The 16,470-nt window shown below is 35.9% G+C and overlaps 1 long non-coding RNA gene across 2 annotated transcripts in view; it reads right to left on the bottom strand.

Annotated features, from left to right (window-relative positions):
* The window catches only part of LOC102149692 (uncharacterized), a 65,939-nt gene that overhangs the window by 29,168 nt on the left and 20,301 nt on the right, over positions 1-16,470 (bottom strand). For both annotated transcript variants that reach the window (XR_289447.3, XR_289448.3), the window contains exon 2: positions 13,358-13,433. This is a non-coding gene — a long non-coding RNA (uncharacterized lncRNA). The remainder of the gene's footprint in view (positions 1-13,357; positions 13,434-16,470) is intronic.

The following is a 16,470-nucleotide window of genomic DNA, read 5'->3' on the forward strand; positions in this document are numbered from 1 at the left end:
TCATTCTCTCCTATTATGTAGCATCTACCACTTTTTCTCTCTCTCTTTTTTGGTCTGGGGGAAGATACTACAGTGCAGAAACAGGGCACTGACTTCAAGAGTGAGTCAGTCATGAGAGCTGACTTGCCTGCTTGGTATCTCTGTAGCATTTCCTACCTATTCTTCATGATATCTGGGACAAGATGTTGATAACCATGCAGTAGTACTAACTCCTATCATGCCACAAGTTTTGGTGCTGTTTCCCAACTCTGCAGAAGCCACAGTCATTATCAGTGCATACCAAAATATACCCTGGGACGTCCCTAGAAGTGAGAATTCTCATCCTCCCAACTTATTAACAGCTAAAATCCAGGACCATATGTGACCTCTCTTGGGAGACACTGGGATTTAAAGTGTCTCCCATGTACCAAGTAGGGTGCTGATTTTGGGATAGGAAGATCAATAGAGGTAAGTCTTGATCTCAAGGACTTTACTACACAACATGAGAGAGAGGTGTGTGAACGACTAACATGTAGTCAAGGCTCAAATGAAAAAGGTAGAAAGTGTTATGAAAGAACAAAGGAAGAGATATTTTATTTTTGCCTAAGCATTAAAGTTAGTCACAGAAGACAAAGGCTTTAACTGAATCTTGGATGATTAGAATAAATTCACCCAAGAGAGAGGCATGAGCCAAAGGAGTAAGTCATCAGTATTTATTCAAGTTATGGGGATTACAGAATATTCCCACCTGATTAGGGGTTTAAATCTCAAATGTCTTTATGGCTAAGGGAAGTCTAAAGGCAATCCAGCTAAATGTTTGAATACAGAAAGGGACTATTCATAAAGAACATATGTAAAGGACTTGTGTAATCCAGCCTGTGAAAGAAGATTCTGATGTTCAGCTCCAGATAATTGTTGCCATGTTGGAATGATGGGTTGGCAAGAACAGATTTTTTGTTTTACTAGAGAAGCTGCAAAAATATGGACTTTAATGTAAAATATTCCAGTTTTAAAATGGTGGCAATTAATTCCATTTTTAGTTAATTTATTGCATGTTTATTTAATTTTCTTTAAATAATTTTTATTTAATTTTTTGTCTCTGCAAGAGGAAGACTGATAACTGTTTAACCATTATTTCTTCTTTGGGTTCTCAGTTTACAACCAGAAGGTTAGAATATGTGTTGGGTAGATGTACCGTAAGATGCTCTTCCAGAGTTAAGTTTGTTTCCCCTTGATCTGAAGCAATAGGCCAATCAAGCACCATTCTCTTGCCGACAACTTTAGTGTTCCACCACCATTCTTGCCAATCATCCTCTACCCTCCTTTTATTCTTTCCTGAGATTCATTCTTAACTTTATCTCTAGAGAGAGACGCAGTTGGATTTATCTTGGATTTATCTTCTGCCTAAAATTTTTCTTGGATCTGTTTTTACTTGGTCTCTTAAAACTCTTTCTTTGTCTCATTGGCCAACATTTGTTCTTTCCTTCCGAGTTCAGACTATATCCAGGTGGTTTGTATTTCATAACCATTCCCTCAGTACTCAAATTCTGTGTGGCTGGTCAAGACCCTGTAAGAAAATATTGTCCTCATGTAGGAGAGAGGATGTACAGGCAAATTTGGCTTAGGAAGGGTTTTAGAAGAGTTTTGTCTAATATGCTAATGAAATGGGAATATATGGATCTGAAAGTAGGGCACTATCAAGTATTTATAGGCAAGGAATTCACATGATTCAGTTTGAGATTACATAGTAGTAGTATGAAAATGGATCATAGATTGGAATAGGAGGTAGAGAGAAAGCATTCACCTAAAATATACAAATTTATCAAGATGAGAGTAAATTCTATTTCCTCAGAAAATTTTTTTTTCAACAACTTCAACCGTCATTATTAACACATTTCTGCAAACTCCTAGCCACTTATTGTCTCTTTCATTTTATTTATGAGTAAGTAATGGTAGTCCCTCTGTCTACCTCATTTGTCAATTTCATTATGGTAGAGAATGTACTTGAATAATTTCAATCATTTTAATCTTTTAACTTTAATAATGTGTTTTTTATACATAGAATAAGGTCTTTGTGTCCTTTATATGTCCTTTGTATGGATATTTTGGTGATTGTCTATGTTCGCTTGAAAAGAATCTGTATTCTGCTCTCTAAGAGTGGAGTGGTCTATAAATATCAATGGGTTCAGTCAGTTGAAAGTATTTTCAGGTCATCTGTGTCCTTACTAATTTAATGTTCTGTCAATTAGTGAGAGAAGAGTTTTGAAGCCTCCAAATATAATTGTTACATTTGTCTGTTTCTCCTCTCAGTTTTTGTTTAATTTATTTTGAAAGTCTACAAATATTTAAGATTTCTTTCTTGATATTTCTTTCTTTCTTTCTTTCTTGATAAATCATCCCCTTAGTCATCATATAATCTCCTTCTTTATTATTGTTCTTAGCCCTTTGCCTGATGTGTCCATCTGATAATAAGATGGCCACTCAAACTTTCTTTTATAAGTGTTTCCATGGTGTATATTTTTCTATTCTTTTGCTTTTAATTTATCTATGTCTTTATATTTAAAATGGATGTCTGTCAGAAAGTATATAGTTGGATTTTACTTTTTCAAAATTTTTATCCAATTCTATGATCTCTGACTGATTTAAATTTCAGGTTTATTAAGGTATAACTGACATATAAAACTGTAAAATATTTAAAGTGTACATTGTGGTGATTTGATATATGTGTATATTGTGAAAGGATACCCCCATCAATTTAATTAGCCCATCCATGACCTCACATACATATCTTTACTTTTTATTTTGGTGAGAACGTTTAAGTTCTACTCTCTTAACAAAGTTCACTTGTACAATACAAAGTTATCAACTATAGTCAGCACTTCTCATTATATGCATAGACCTTATTCATCTTCTAGCTGGAACTTTCTCCCACCTCCCAGCCCCTCACAATCACTTTTCTTCTCTCTGTTTCTGAGTTTGCTTTTTTCTTTTTCTCTTAAGATTTCACATATAAGTGCCACTATTTAGAATTTTATTTCTCTGTCTGGCTTATTTCCCCATAGCATAACACCTTTAAGGTCCATCCATGTGATCTCAAATGGCAAGAATTTTTTCTTTTATAAGACAACCTAAGTGTCCACCAGCAGCTGAATGGATAAAGTGTGGTATATATATACAAAGGCTATTGTGAATAATGCAAAGAATATGAGAATGAAGATAACCTTTCAATATTCTGTTTTCATTTCCTTTATATATATATCCATAAGTGGGACAGCTGGATGATATGGTAGCTTTATTGTTGACTTTATGAGGAACCTTCTGCTGAAAAGAAAGGCAACAGTATGAGCTGGTTGTTACATGTTATTCATGAAAAAAAGAACCTCTGATTGTATAGGAATAGTTTGAACTATAATATGTACTCATCGCCATAACCCCTCCCCTCAGCTCGATGCAGAATGAGCAGGTGAAACTCCCAAATCCGAGCTTCTCCCTGAGGAAAGAAATTTGGAGCATCAATCTCCAAATCGGGTGGAGGGTCTGTGTGAGGGACTGGCCTCTGTATTGCCTATCTTGGAACACAGACAGCAGACATAAATGAGAGGGAACAGGAGATTACTATCTTCTAAAAAAGAAACTGGCAAATCTCTCTAGTTAGAAATTTACATGCACACGTCCAGAGAAGTCACAGCCACAGAAAATGTTTGAGAGGCCCCCAGAATCTCTTTCCAGGCTAACTGGTGAAGGTCTTTCCCTGTATGAAGTCAGTCTGTAAAGACAAGGAGAGGTGGCTATTTAATCAAATGGACAGACACCAATATAAAGTGTCCAGAAACATAAAAAAATGGAAATATGGCCCAAATAAAGGAAAAAAAAAATAAATCTCCAGAAATCAATGCTAAAGAGATGGAGATATATGAATTACTTGACAAAGAATTCAAAATAACCATCATAAATATACTCAATGAGTTCAGGAAAATGATTAATGAACAAAATGAGTGTTTCAACAAAGAGATAGCAAATATATTTTAAAAACCAAACAGAATTTTGGGGCTGAACAATACAATAACTTACCTAAAAATTTCACTAGATGGGTTCAACTGCAGATTTGATTAAGCAGCTGAAAGAAGTGAACTCAAAGAGAGGTCATTTGAATTTATTCAGTCAGAGAAGCAAAAAGCAAAACTTGAAAGAGTTTAAGGGACTTATGAGAAACCATCCAACAGCAATATATGCATTGTAGTAATCCCAGAAGGAGAAGTGAGAGAGAAAGAAGCAGAGCAGTACTCAAAGAGATAATGGCTGAAAGTTCTCAAATCTGGGGAAGCAAATGAACATCGAGATTCAAGAAGCCCAAAATATCCAAATGAGAGGAATCTAAAGATGTCCACACCAAGACTCATTATAATCAAAGTGTCAAAAGTCAAAGACAGAGAGAATTTTGAACACAGGGAAAGAAAAGTGACTTGCCACAGACAAAGGAACCTCTATAAAATGATCAGTGGATTACTTTGCAGACAAAAAGAGAGTGAGATGATATATTCAAAGAGCTGAAAGAAAAACAATATACTGCTGACCAAGAATACTACATCTGGCAAAACTATCCTTCAAAACTGAAGGAGAAATAAAAATTTTCCCAGATAAGCAAGAGATGAAAGAATCCATCACCACTAGGCTAGACTTACAAAATATGCCAAAGGGAGTCCTTCAAATTGGAATGAAAAGATGCTAACCAACAACATGAAAGCATATGAAAGAATAAAGCTTGCTGATAAAGGTAAATATATAGAAAATACAGAATACTGTAATGTTGTACCAATAGTGCATAAATCATTGTTGAGTCTAGTATTAAAGTCAAAGGACAAAAGTATATAAATAGCTATAACTCTAAAAATATGTTAAAGGATACACAATATAAAAAGATGCAATTTGTGACATCAATAGCATTGTTGGTGTCAGGGAGAGAAGTAAAAGTATAGAGTTTTTGTATGTGATTAAAGTTTAGTTGTTATCAGCTGAAAATAGACTGTTAGAAGTATACGATGTCTTATGTAAGCCTTATGGTAACCATAAAGAAAACACCTATAGAAAATACACAAAATAAAATGAGAAGGTAATCAAATCATGTCACTACAAAAAAAACAAAAACAATAAAACACCCGGGAAAACAGCAGGATTGGTAAAGAGAGACAAAAATGCTGCAAGACAGACAAAAAATAATTACAGTGGCAATAATCTTTCTCTATCAATAATTACTTTAAATGCAAATGGATTGACCTCCCCAGTCAAAAGACATAGCTCAATGGATTAAAAAAAACGAACAAGTATATGCTCTCTCAAAGAGATTCACTTTAGATTTGAAAACACACATAAGCTAAAAGTAAAAGGATCGATAAAAATACTCCATGAAAATTGTAACCAAAAGAGAGTTGGGGGGGGGGGTCATACTTACATCAGGAAAAATACAACTTAAATTAAAACTGTCAAAAGAGGCAAAGAAGGATATCATACAGTGATAAAAGGGTCAATTCACCAAGATGATTTAACAATTATAAATATATCTCCACTCAATATCAGAACACTCAATTATGTGAAGCAGACTTTGATAGAACTGAAAGAAGAAATAGATAGCAATACAATAATACTAGGGGATTTCAAGATCCCAGTTTCAATAATGGATATAACTTTTGGAGAGAAGATCAATAAGGAAACAGAAGACTTGAACAACACTATACACCAAATTGACCTAACAGATAAATGCAGAACATCCCACTCAACACCTGCAGAATACACATTCTTCTCAAACATATGCAGAACAAGTCACAAAACAAATCTTAACAAATTTAAGAAGACTAAAATCATACCAAGTATATTTCCTGAACACAGTAAATGAAACTAGAAATTAATAGCAGAAGGAAAACTGGAAAGTTTACAAATATACGGAAATTAAAACAATACACTTCTTTTTTGGTGAGGAAGATTGGCCCTGAGCTAACATTTTTTTTGCCAGTCTTCCTCTGTTTTGTATATGGGATGCCACCACAGCTTGGCTTGACCAGCAATGTGTATGTCTGCTCCCAGGATCCAAACCCATGAACCCTGGGCCACTGAAGTGGAGCACCTGAACTTAACCACTACATCACCAGGCCATCACCTAAGCAACACACTTTTGAAAAACCAATGGGGCAAAGAAGAAATCAAAAGGGAAGTTAGAAATTTTGTTTTTGTTTATTTGTTTGTTTGTTTTTAGAGAAAGATTAGTCCTAAGCTAATATTTGCAGCCAATGCTCCTCTTTTTGCTGGGGAAAATTGACCCTGAGCTAACATCCATGCCCATCTTCCTCTATTTTATATGTAGGACGGCTGCCACAGCATGGCTTGATAAGCAGTGAGTAGGTCCACACCCAGGATCCGACCTGGTGAATCCTGGGCTGCCGAAGCAGAATGTGTGAACTTAACCACTGCGCCACCGGGTCGGCCCCTAGAAAATTTATTGAGACAAACAATAATGATAAATGCCTAAATGAAAAACAAAGAAATATCTCAAATAAATAATCTAACTTTGCACCTCAAAAACTAGAAAAAGAACAAACCAAGGCAAAAGATAGCAGAAGGGTGGAAATAAGAAATATTAGAGCCATAGTAGACAAAATAAAAAATAGAAAACAATAGAAAAATAAACAAAACTGAGTTGGTCTTTTGAAAAGATTAACAAAATTGATAAAACCATTAGCTAGACTAAAAAGAAAAGGGAAAAAGGGAAGGCCTGGTGGCATAGTGGTTAAGTTCACAAGGTCCACTTTAGTGGCCCGGGGTTTGCGGGTTCAGATCCTGGGCATGGACCTAGACACCACTCATCAAGCCATGACATGGTGGCATCCCACATACAGCACAGAGAAAGATTGGTATAGATGTTAGCTCAGGTACAATCTCCCTCAGGGAAAAAGAGGAGGATTGGAAGCATGTTAGCTCAGGGACAATCTTCCTCATAAAAAATAAAAAGGAAAATACTCAAATACATAAGTCAGAAATGAAAGATGAAGCATTAAAACTTATGTCCCATAAGTGAAAAGGACATAAAAGACCACTATGAACAATTATGCCAACAAACTGGAGAATCTAGAAGAAGTAATAAATTCCTAAAAACATGCAACCTACCAAGACTGAAACATGAAGAAACAGAAAATCTTCACAGATTTATTACTAGTAAGGATAATGAATTAGTAATCAAACACCTCCTAACAAAGGAAAGTCCAGGACCAGGTGGCCTCACTAGTTAATTCTACCAAACACTTTAAAAAGAATTGTCAATCCTTCTTAAACTCTTTGAAAAAATTAAAGAAGAGGGAGCACTTCAATACTCATTTTGTGAGGCCAGCATTACACTGATATCAAAACCAGACAAAGACATTACAAGAAAATAAAACTATAGGCCAATATCCCTGATGAATATAGATGCAAAAATCCTAGACAAAATACCAGCAAAGTGAATCCAATAGCATACAAAAGGATCATATACATCATGACCAAGTGGGGTTTATCTGGCATGCAAGGATGGTTTAACATCTGAAAATCAATCAGTGTGATATACCATATTAACACAATGAAGGATAATTATCACAGGCTCATCTCAAGTGGTGTAGTAAAAACATTTGACAAAATTCAACATCTTTTCATGATAAAAACGTTCAACAAACCAGGCATAGAAGGAAATTATCTCAACATAATAAAAGCCATATATGAATCACCCACAACTAACATCACACTCAATAGCGAATAACTGTTCCTCTAAGATCAGGAACAAGGCAACAATGAGACTCTTATCACTTCTGTTTAACAGAGTACTGGAAGTCCGAGTCAGAGCAATTAGGCAAGAAAAAGATATGAAAGGCATCCAAATTGAAAGAGATGGAGCAAAACTATCTCTGCAGATAACATGATCTTATATGTAGAAAACCGTTAACACACCACAAAATAATAAATAAATTCAGTAAAGTTGCAGGATGCAAAATCAGCATACATAAATCAGTAGCATTCCTATATGCTAACAAAGAACAATACAAAAGGAAACTAATAAAGCAATCCTATTTACAATAGCATCAAAAAAAATCCTTAAGAATAAAGTTATCCCAGGAAGCAAAAGAGTTATACACTGAAAACTGCAAAACGTTGGTGAAAGAAATTAAAGAAGGAACCAATAAATGGAGAGACACCCTGTGTTCATGGATCAGAAGGCTTAATAGTGTTATAATGTCCTACTACTCAAAGTGATCTACAGATTCAAGGCTGTCCCTGTCAAAATCCCAGTGGCATTTTTACAGAAATATAAAAAATAATCCTAAAATTCATATGTAACCATAAAGGACCCCAAATAGCCAAAGTAATCTTGAGAAAGAAGAACATAGCTGAAAACCTCACACTTTGTGATTTCAAAGCATGTGACAAAGGTACATAAATTAAAACAATATTGTACTGATATGAAGGCTGACATAAAGATCAATAGAACTGAATAGAGAGAAATAGACTCACATGTTTGTAGCCAATTGATCTTCCACCAGGGAGCAAATAATACACAATGGGGAAAGGATAGTTCCCTCATCAGAGGGTTTTGAGAAAACTGGTTATCCACATGCAAAAAAATAAAATTGGATCCTTATTTTACACCATATGCAAAAATCAACTCAAAATGAATTAAAGACGTAAGTGTAAGACCTGAATCTATAAAACTCCTAGAAGAAAACATAGGGGGAAAAGCATCATGACATCAGTCTTGGCAATGATTTATTGGATATGATACCAAAAGGCACAGGCGACAAGAGCAAAAATAAAGTGGAACTACATCCATCTAAGAGGCTTCTGCACAACAAAGGATACAATCAACAGAGTGAAAGATAACCTACGGAATGGGAGAAAATATTTGTAAATCATATATCTGATAAGGGGCTAATATCTAAAATATATAAGGAACTTCTACAACTCAATAGCAAAGAGCAAACAACTTGATTAAAATATGAACAAAGGAATAGACATTTCTCCAAAGAAGACACACGAGTACCCCACAGGTGTTTGAAAATATGCTCAACATCACTAATCAAATCAAAATCATATTGAGATATCATTTCACACCTGTTAGGATGATCATTGTCAAAAAAAACAAAAAAGAACAAGTGTTGGCAAGGATGTGAAAAAATTAGAGCCCTCGTGCACTGTTGGTGGGAATATAAAATGTTTCAGCCATTATGGAAAACAGTATGGAGATTCCACAAAAAAAACCAGAATAATTTACCATCATGTAATTCATCAGTCCTACTGCTGGGTACCTATCCAAACAAATTGAAATCAGGATGTCAAAGAGCTACTTTACTCCCGTATTTATTGCAGCATTATTCACAATTGCCAAGATGTAGACACAATCTAAATGTCCATCGATGGATGATAGGATAAAGAAAATGTGGTATATACATACAATGGAATATTATTCAGCCTTAAAAAAGAATGAAATCCTATCATGTGTGATAATATGGGTGAACTTTGAGGACATCAGGCTAAGTGAAATGTTTGTCACAGAAGGACAAATATTGTCTGATTTCATTTACATGAGGTATCTAAAGTAGTCAAACTCATAGAAGCAGAAAATAGAATGGTGGTGGGCAAGGGCTGGGGGGAGGGGGAGATGAGTAGCTGCTGTTCAATGGGTATAAAATCTCAGTTATACAAGATGAAAAAGTTCTAGAGATATGATGTACAAGATTGTGCTTATAGTAAACAATACTGGTCTGCACAGTTGAAAATTTGTTAAGAGGATAACTCTCATGTTATGTATTTTTTTATTACAAAAAAACCTTATTGATAGGTTAACTGTTAAAGATCAATTCACCATCTATGTATGAGGTTCTTTACTCTCAAACTAAATATGATAATATCTAGAAGTTGTATTCTGCATTTTCAAATAAAATAAGCATTGGTTTTCTACTTACAATTGGCTTCGGCCATCTAATTGGTTGTATTTCCTTTAGAGAAACATTCAGTTTAATGACCATTACCTTGATAGCTCATCTCTTGTGGTGCAGTTTCATTATACCTCTGTGGTTTCTTAGACTTCCCTCAGGTTTATGATCTGAACATCCTCTCTTCCATAGCTCTTTAGTCAAGGATGAAATTTTCATTATTTCCAGTGAGAGATAGGCTAGGTGGCAACTGTGGCTCGTATTGTTGATTATGTTGTTATTACTATTAGCAGTAGTAAACATTGATTAAATGCCCATTGTGCAGTGAACGAAGTAGTAAGATGTTGAAAACTGGCATCCTTTTGCAGGAAGCTTTCATCCTTTAAAAGCATGATGAACCCCTCCTCCCCAAAAATATACAGTAATACTTAAATTTGCTTTATGGAACTGTAAAACTGAGACTTGGAGGAAAAGTTAGCTGTCAGCTAATCCAAAGTCCCCTGGTGGGTTTGGGTTCCTATACAACATCCCTTTGCTGCATCAGTGCCTGTGCTTTTCCAGGGAGCAAGATCCGTTATTAGATAGCTCTAAATGTTATACAGTCCTTTTTCCTCTTGAGGTAAAGCCCAGGACAAGCTATGGGTGAATTTTTCTATGACAGAGTTACAGTCAAGGTAACCTCTGAATATTAGGGCCATTATTTTGAACACAGAACACTTATTTTGAACACAGGACAGGAATTGTTTTTACTCAGCTTTCTCTGTACAGAGAGAAAAAAGTCAGATAATAAGGTTGTCAATAAATTATGGGGAAGCAATTCAGCATAAGACATAAGGAAAGTCCATAAGACATCTTCATGATGGTTCGATAGTCTACAGTTGGTGTTTATTTCTTGGCTGAATGGTAGGGAGGAGAAAACTGAGCATGGTAAGAGTGACTGTATTTCCTATGTGTAAACTCCTAACTTATCGCCAAGTTTTTACATAGTGTCAGGCTGAGGACACTTTGAGTTAGAGGCTAATTCAAGGTGTGCACCTGTGATTTAAAGAGATGAATGTACATTTATTAGAACGTGAATTCATAGGAACATAACTATTTGGACATTGTATTAGTTTTCTAGGGCTGTCGTAACAACATGCCACAAACTGGATGGCTTAAACAATAGAAATTTATTGTCTCATAGTTCTGGAGGCTAGAAGTCCAAGGTCATAGAGGTGGCAAGGTTGGTTCCTTCTGGGGGCTGTGACTGAGAATCTCTTCCAGGCCTGTCTTCCAGCTGCTGGTGGCTTGCTGGCATCTTTGGCATTTTTTGGCTTGTAGTTGAGTCATGATCTTCGTATTCAAATAGTGCTTTCCCTGTGTGTGTATGTGTGTCCAAATTTCCCCTTTTTGTAAGGACACCAGTCATACTGGGTTAAGAGCCCACCCTACTCCAGTATGACCTCTTCTTAACAAAGTACATCTTCAATCAAACCTATTTCTAGATAAGTTCACATTCTGACATACTGATGGAGTTAGGACTTCAATGTACGAATTTTGGGAGGTATTTAAGTAATGTGTTCAGTGCTTTTAAAACAGCTAATCCATGAACTTTGAAGATCCCTGAAAACTCAAATAGATGGTTAAGAATTTCAAATAAAGTACAATTATAAGCAAAATCCCCAAGAAATATAGCTGCATAACCATGAAATTAATTGGATGAGTGTCAGGATGAAGCTTTCCCATATAATGATTTTGAATTCTCAGAAGTAAGAGAGCACCCAATTTATGGCTTTAATTTTAATCTGTGCAGGATCTATGCTAAGCGAATAAAGAAGTTTTGTTTCTTTGTTTGTTTTAAGAAAGATTACAGAGTTAAGTTTCAATTATATAAATGAAGGGAAAGGTGGTATAGATAATTCAAAATAAAAAATATTGAAAATGTCATTTTTAGTAGAATGGCAACAGATTTATCTTCTAATAAATAGTTTGCTTAGCTTGTTTTTGTGTTACAGGAATTTTCCACGGACAGCACTGAGAGGTGGAAAATGTGTGGTTATGCTATTTATTCACTATGGGACTTAGGGCTTGCAAATTTACTTTTGAACCTATAAAGCTGCAGATGTAGCATTTTTATAGGAAAAGTGGGAAGAATAAGTCAACTCTTGATGATGGTGTGATGATACGTAGGTTTTGCTCATGAACTGTTACTGCTGTTGTTTAGTTTGCTTCCCTCCAGATTTTATTCCCACTCCCCTCGCCAGGAACGTGATTGACCATGACCCCAACATCACTGGTTTTAAGGAAGGGGTAAAGATTATTTGTGAAGGTACCTTTGTTGAAGAAAACATGCAAATACACTCAACGTGGAATACACAAGATTCAGTAAATAAAATTAATAATTTCTCAGATTCATTCTCTAATAGCACTTGTATACAAATTTGTTATAAAAGAGGGTTATATGCAAAGCAAACAAAAAATCAAACCCAGAAGATTTGCAGCACACTTACCTGTTTCAAGTTCTGCTTGCATTGACCAGAACGCACACCTTCATAAAACTTTAAAACTCCTGGCACTTTGATTTCTTGTTTGGATTTTCATATTTATACTGGAGAAATCATTTAAAAAGCATCTGTTCATCAAATTTGGTGGGAGTAAAAAATACACAGATCCCTACTGCATAATGGCAATAACACTAGCAAGAGCATGTCTTTAATGCTTTTGTGAAAATTTGAAACAAAGCAAAACTTGTTACCCTCTGCGTCAATAAGCATTTGTGCAAAAAATCCATCGCGTATCTGGTCGTTAAGCCCTGTTGAGATTATTTAGCTTTGCGTCCCAAGAATCTAACGATTATATCTTACCTCAAATCCATAATATGGAGGAGAATGAGAAATAGACTTACGCATTTCTAGAAAAACAAATTTTTAAAATATTTCCTTTGTAATATGAGTGTATATGCCTTGTCTAAAATAAGATTCTCTCTCTTTTTTTACATTTTAAATTTATTAAGTGAGTGTTAATGCAGTGAATTTCCATAATGGGTTGGTCAGCATCTTTACATAGTAAAAGTGGGCATATTCCGGGGTCTGGCACTGTGGTGCAGTGGTTAAGTTCACATGTTCTGCATCGGTGGCCCGGGGTTTGCCTGTTTGTATCCCAGGTGTGGACCTATGCATTGCTTGTCAAGCCATGCTGTGGCAGGTGTCCCACATATTAAAGTAGAGGAAGATGGGCACGGATGGTAGCTCAGGCCAATCTCCCTGAGCAAGAAAAAAAGAGGAGGATTGGCAGCAGATGTTAGCTCAGGGCGAATCTTCCTCAAAAACAAAACAAACAAATAAAAATGGACATATTCCCTTTGAACAGTTCTTCCTGCAGTTTTTTTTTTTTTTTTTGTGAAAAGGTCGTTAACAAAAATCATTCATGCAATTACAATAGTTGCTTCAACTTACTTATGTCAATATGTTGTTGTCTTAACCCCAAGTTCATTTCTGAGTATCCTATGATGTCAGCCAGCCATCTCCACATCTTTAAAAGCAAAAAAAAGCTTATTTGTTGATTACATATAACTAAGGAAATAAAAGCATTGCAAAAACTTGAAAATTAAACGCAAGCTTTTCAAATAAGATGTGTGACCCATTTATTGGACCTCACTTTGAAAAATATATATGAGTTTTACTTTTTATTTGGCACATTGAAATATTGCAAGATTCTTCATCACGTTGATTTATTCACTTATTCATCATCTGTTTTTCTTTGTTAAACTATGGTTATTTTTGGCCTAAGTGCAAAATGGAAGATATTTTAACAAGTTGTATATGCAAATGCAATTACAAGCTCTGCATCCAGAGGTGTTTGAACATGTTTTCACTTGACATTCAGATTTGTTTAGATACTAAACACAGCAGGTGTAAGTCCACAACCTCATATCTGCGGTTCTCAAATTCCAAACCAGGAAAAGCGGAATTCTTTTTCATAAACTTCTTAAAGGCAAAACCTGACCTCATGTGAATCAATCTGGTTGTAACACCTGGGGTCATTTCCATTTAGCGTGAACAGTGATCTCACTGCACAAATGTTAATATTTTGATTCCTGGCCCTTTGGAAAGATTTAAGGTGGATGCACCATATTGCTTTTCTAAACTCTCCAAAATTCTGAATTCCTAAACAAATCTGACCCCAAGCATTTCCAGTGACAAATGGTGGGCCTGTGTTTCCTCTATCCTTTCCTAGAGGAACTTACACAACTTTGTAAATGTCATGAAGGTATTCATCACAGTGTGATTCTGTTTGTGTGTTTGTTTATTTCTGTAGGTGTGAATCTGACATTATCATAACCCATTTTGTAGGTAGAGGGACCTATACCTTTTGAAAGACTGAAATTGTTTTTCCCACAAGAGGATTTACAACATTGCAATTAACTCAAAAGAGATTTCCTACATACTCACATGGTAAGTCATAAGATCTGCCGGTAATGTTGGTAATAATTTTGGTAGGACTGGTCTTCATTGTTGTTGATGACAGCAATGGGTATTGTTATTTATGTGGGTTATTGGAATAATTCTTGTGTGACAGGTGAAATAACTCATTAAACATAAGTGTCTTAAAGGCTGGACAACGTAATTCATTCTGCCATAATGATGCATAGGTAAGGGAGGCTAGGATGCTACAGGGTCAGATGAGATTTTGGCTTTTAGATTGAAAAGTTCTATGTTAGATGAAGCGGGTCTCCTGGGAGGCAGTTTCATTATATCCCTGATGTTAGCAACATTGTCTCATAGAAAAAATTTTCATTTCCCTGGTTTCATTTCATTGGTCCTAGCCATATCCCTTTGTGCTGCTCTAAATAATTCAATATTTTAGCTCCTAGTAGAGGGCTCCTTTCACTCCCACTTCCTGCTCCCACTTTATCCAATAAAATCTTGGGTTTAAATTTGCTATTGTTTAATATCTTTTAATTTTATTCTCTGGACCTCAGTCTACAATTCATCTGCCTTTTACTACCCAAAGTTTCCCTAATAGATACGATCAGAGCTACTTAGTGATAATAATAATACATTTTTACACAAAAGTAGAATCAAATGCAGCAATTCATATCTTTTTTCACTAACAGTTCTGGGGTATTATAAGTTTTTTCTGCCAACAGCCAGCTGCTTTCCAATTGCCACTAAGACAAATAAAACCTAATAAAAATGATGACTTTATAATAATTAAAAGTCAAAAAATAGCTGGATCTTTTCCCACTTAGTTGCCAACGCTTAACTGACTTTCTGTTCTATAATTAGTTAACATTTGACATTTTGTTATTTTCTTTGTTTTCCTTGCCTGGTTTTTAAATTATTGTTTTTATCAATTACGTATCCTAATGTATCTTAGAAAATTTCAAGCTCAATCCCCTCGTATTGTTGCTATGTTTTTCTCTTACCCTATTTTCATTTATTTCAAAGGTATTAAAGAAAATTTATTGAAATTCCCCTGCCTCCCTTTTTTTTTGTTTGAGGAAGATTAGCCCTGAGCTAACATCCGCTGCCAATCCTCCTCTTTTTGCTGAGGAAGACTGGCCCTGAGCTAACATCCATGCCCATCTTCCTCTACTTTATATCTGGGACGCCTACCACAGCATGGCTTTTGCCAAGTGGTGCCATGTCCGCACCTGGGATCCGAACCAGTGAACACCAGGCTGCTGAGAAGCAGAATGTGTGAACTTAACCGCTGTGCCACTGGGCCGGGCCCCTGCCTCCCTTTTTTATACCGTGTGCTTAGTAAAATCATTTGCAAGTTTGGAGAGTGAATACCACATGAGTTCTACTCCTAATAAAATTTGCAATATTGTAAAAAAAGCAGATATACAAAAAATTGGAAAGAATGCCATTCTTTAAGATAGGGGTGAGTATGTGTGAGTGCGGAGGGGGACACGAGATACCAAGAGATGAGTGTAAACTGATGTCAGACCTCCAAATGCAAATTGTGATGATGATGTTACTTTAAATTCGCTCACTTGCAAACTGGTTAAGATTAGAGTCAATGCTGGGATATGTAGTGGCTTAAAGCAGACCAGAAAATGTTTTCAATTTCTCCCCTCAAGAGATGGAGACATTTTTTATGCCGTTGAATCTGGGCTGGCCTTACACTTTGCTTTGGTCACTAGAATTTGATGAAAGTGATGTGGTAGTTCTGACCCTGCACCTCAAATGGCCTTACAACGTCGGTTTTAATTCTCTCAAAACACTGAAGCTACCCCTGAAGGATTCCGAGCTAGTCATCTTGAGGATAGGAGACCATGCTGTAAAAGGGATCCAGCAGATAGCCTGCAACAGCCATCAAGACTATGACTTGGCCTGTACAGCCCCAGATGAGCTGCCGGATGACAGTGGCCACATGAGTGACCCCAGGTGAGACTATCAGGAGAATTGTCCAGCTGACCTCAGACTGAATTGCTGACCACTGCATCCTGGGCAAATAAATTTATTAATAATTTAAGCCATTTTGAGCCGCCAAGTTTTGGGGTTGGTTTGTTAATGCAGCAAAACTTAACTGAGATAGACAGAAATAAACATGTAGACAA

This window comes from Equus caballus, chromosome 24 (genome assembly GCF_041296265.1).
Source record: "Equus caballus isolate H_3958 breed thoroughbred chromosome 24, TB-T2T, whole genome shotgun sequence".
NCBI lineage: Eukaryota > Metazoa > Chordata > Mammalia > Perissodactyla > Equidae > Equus > Equus caballus.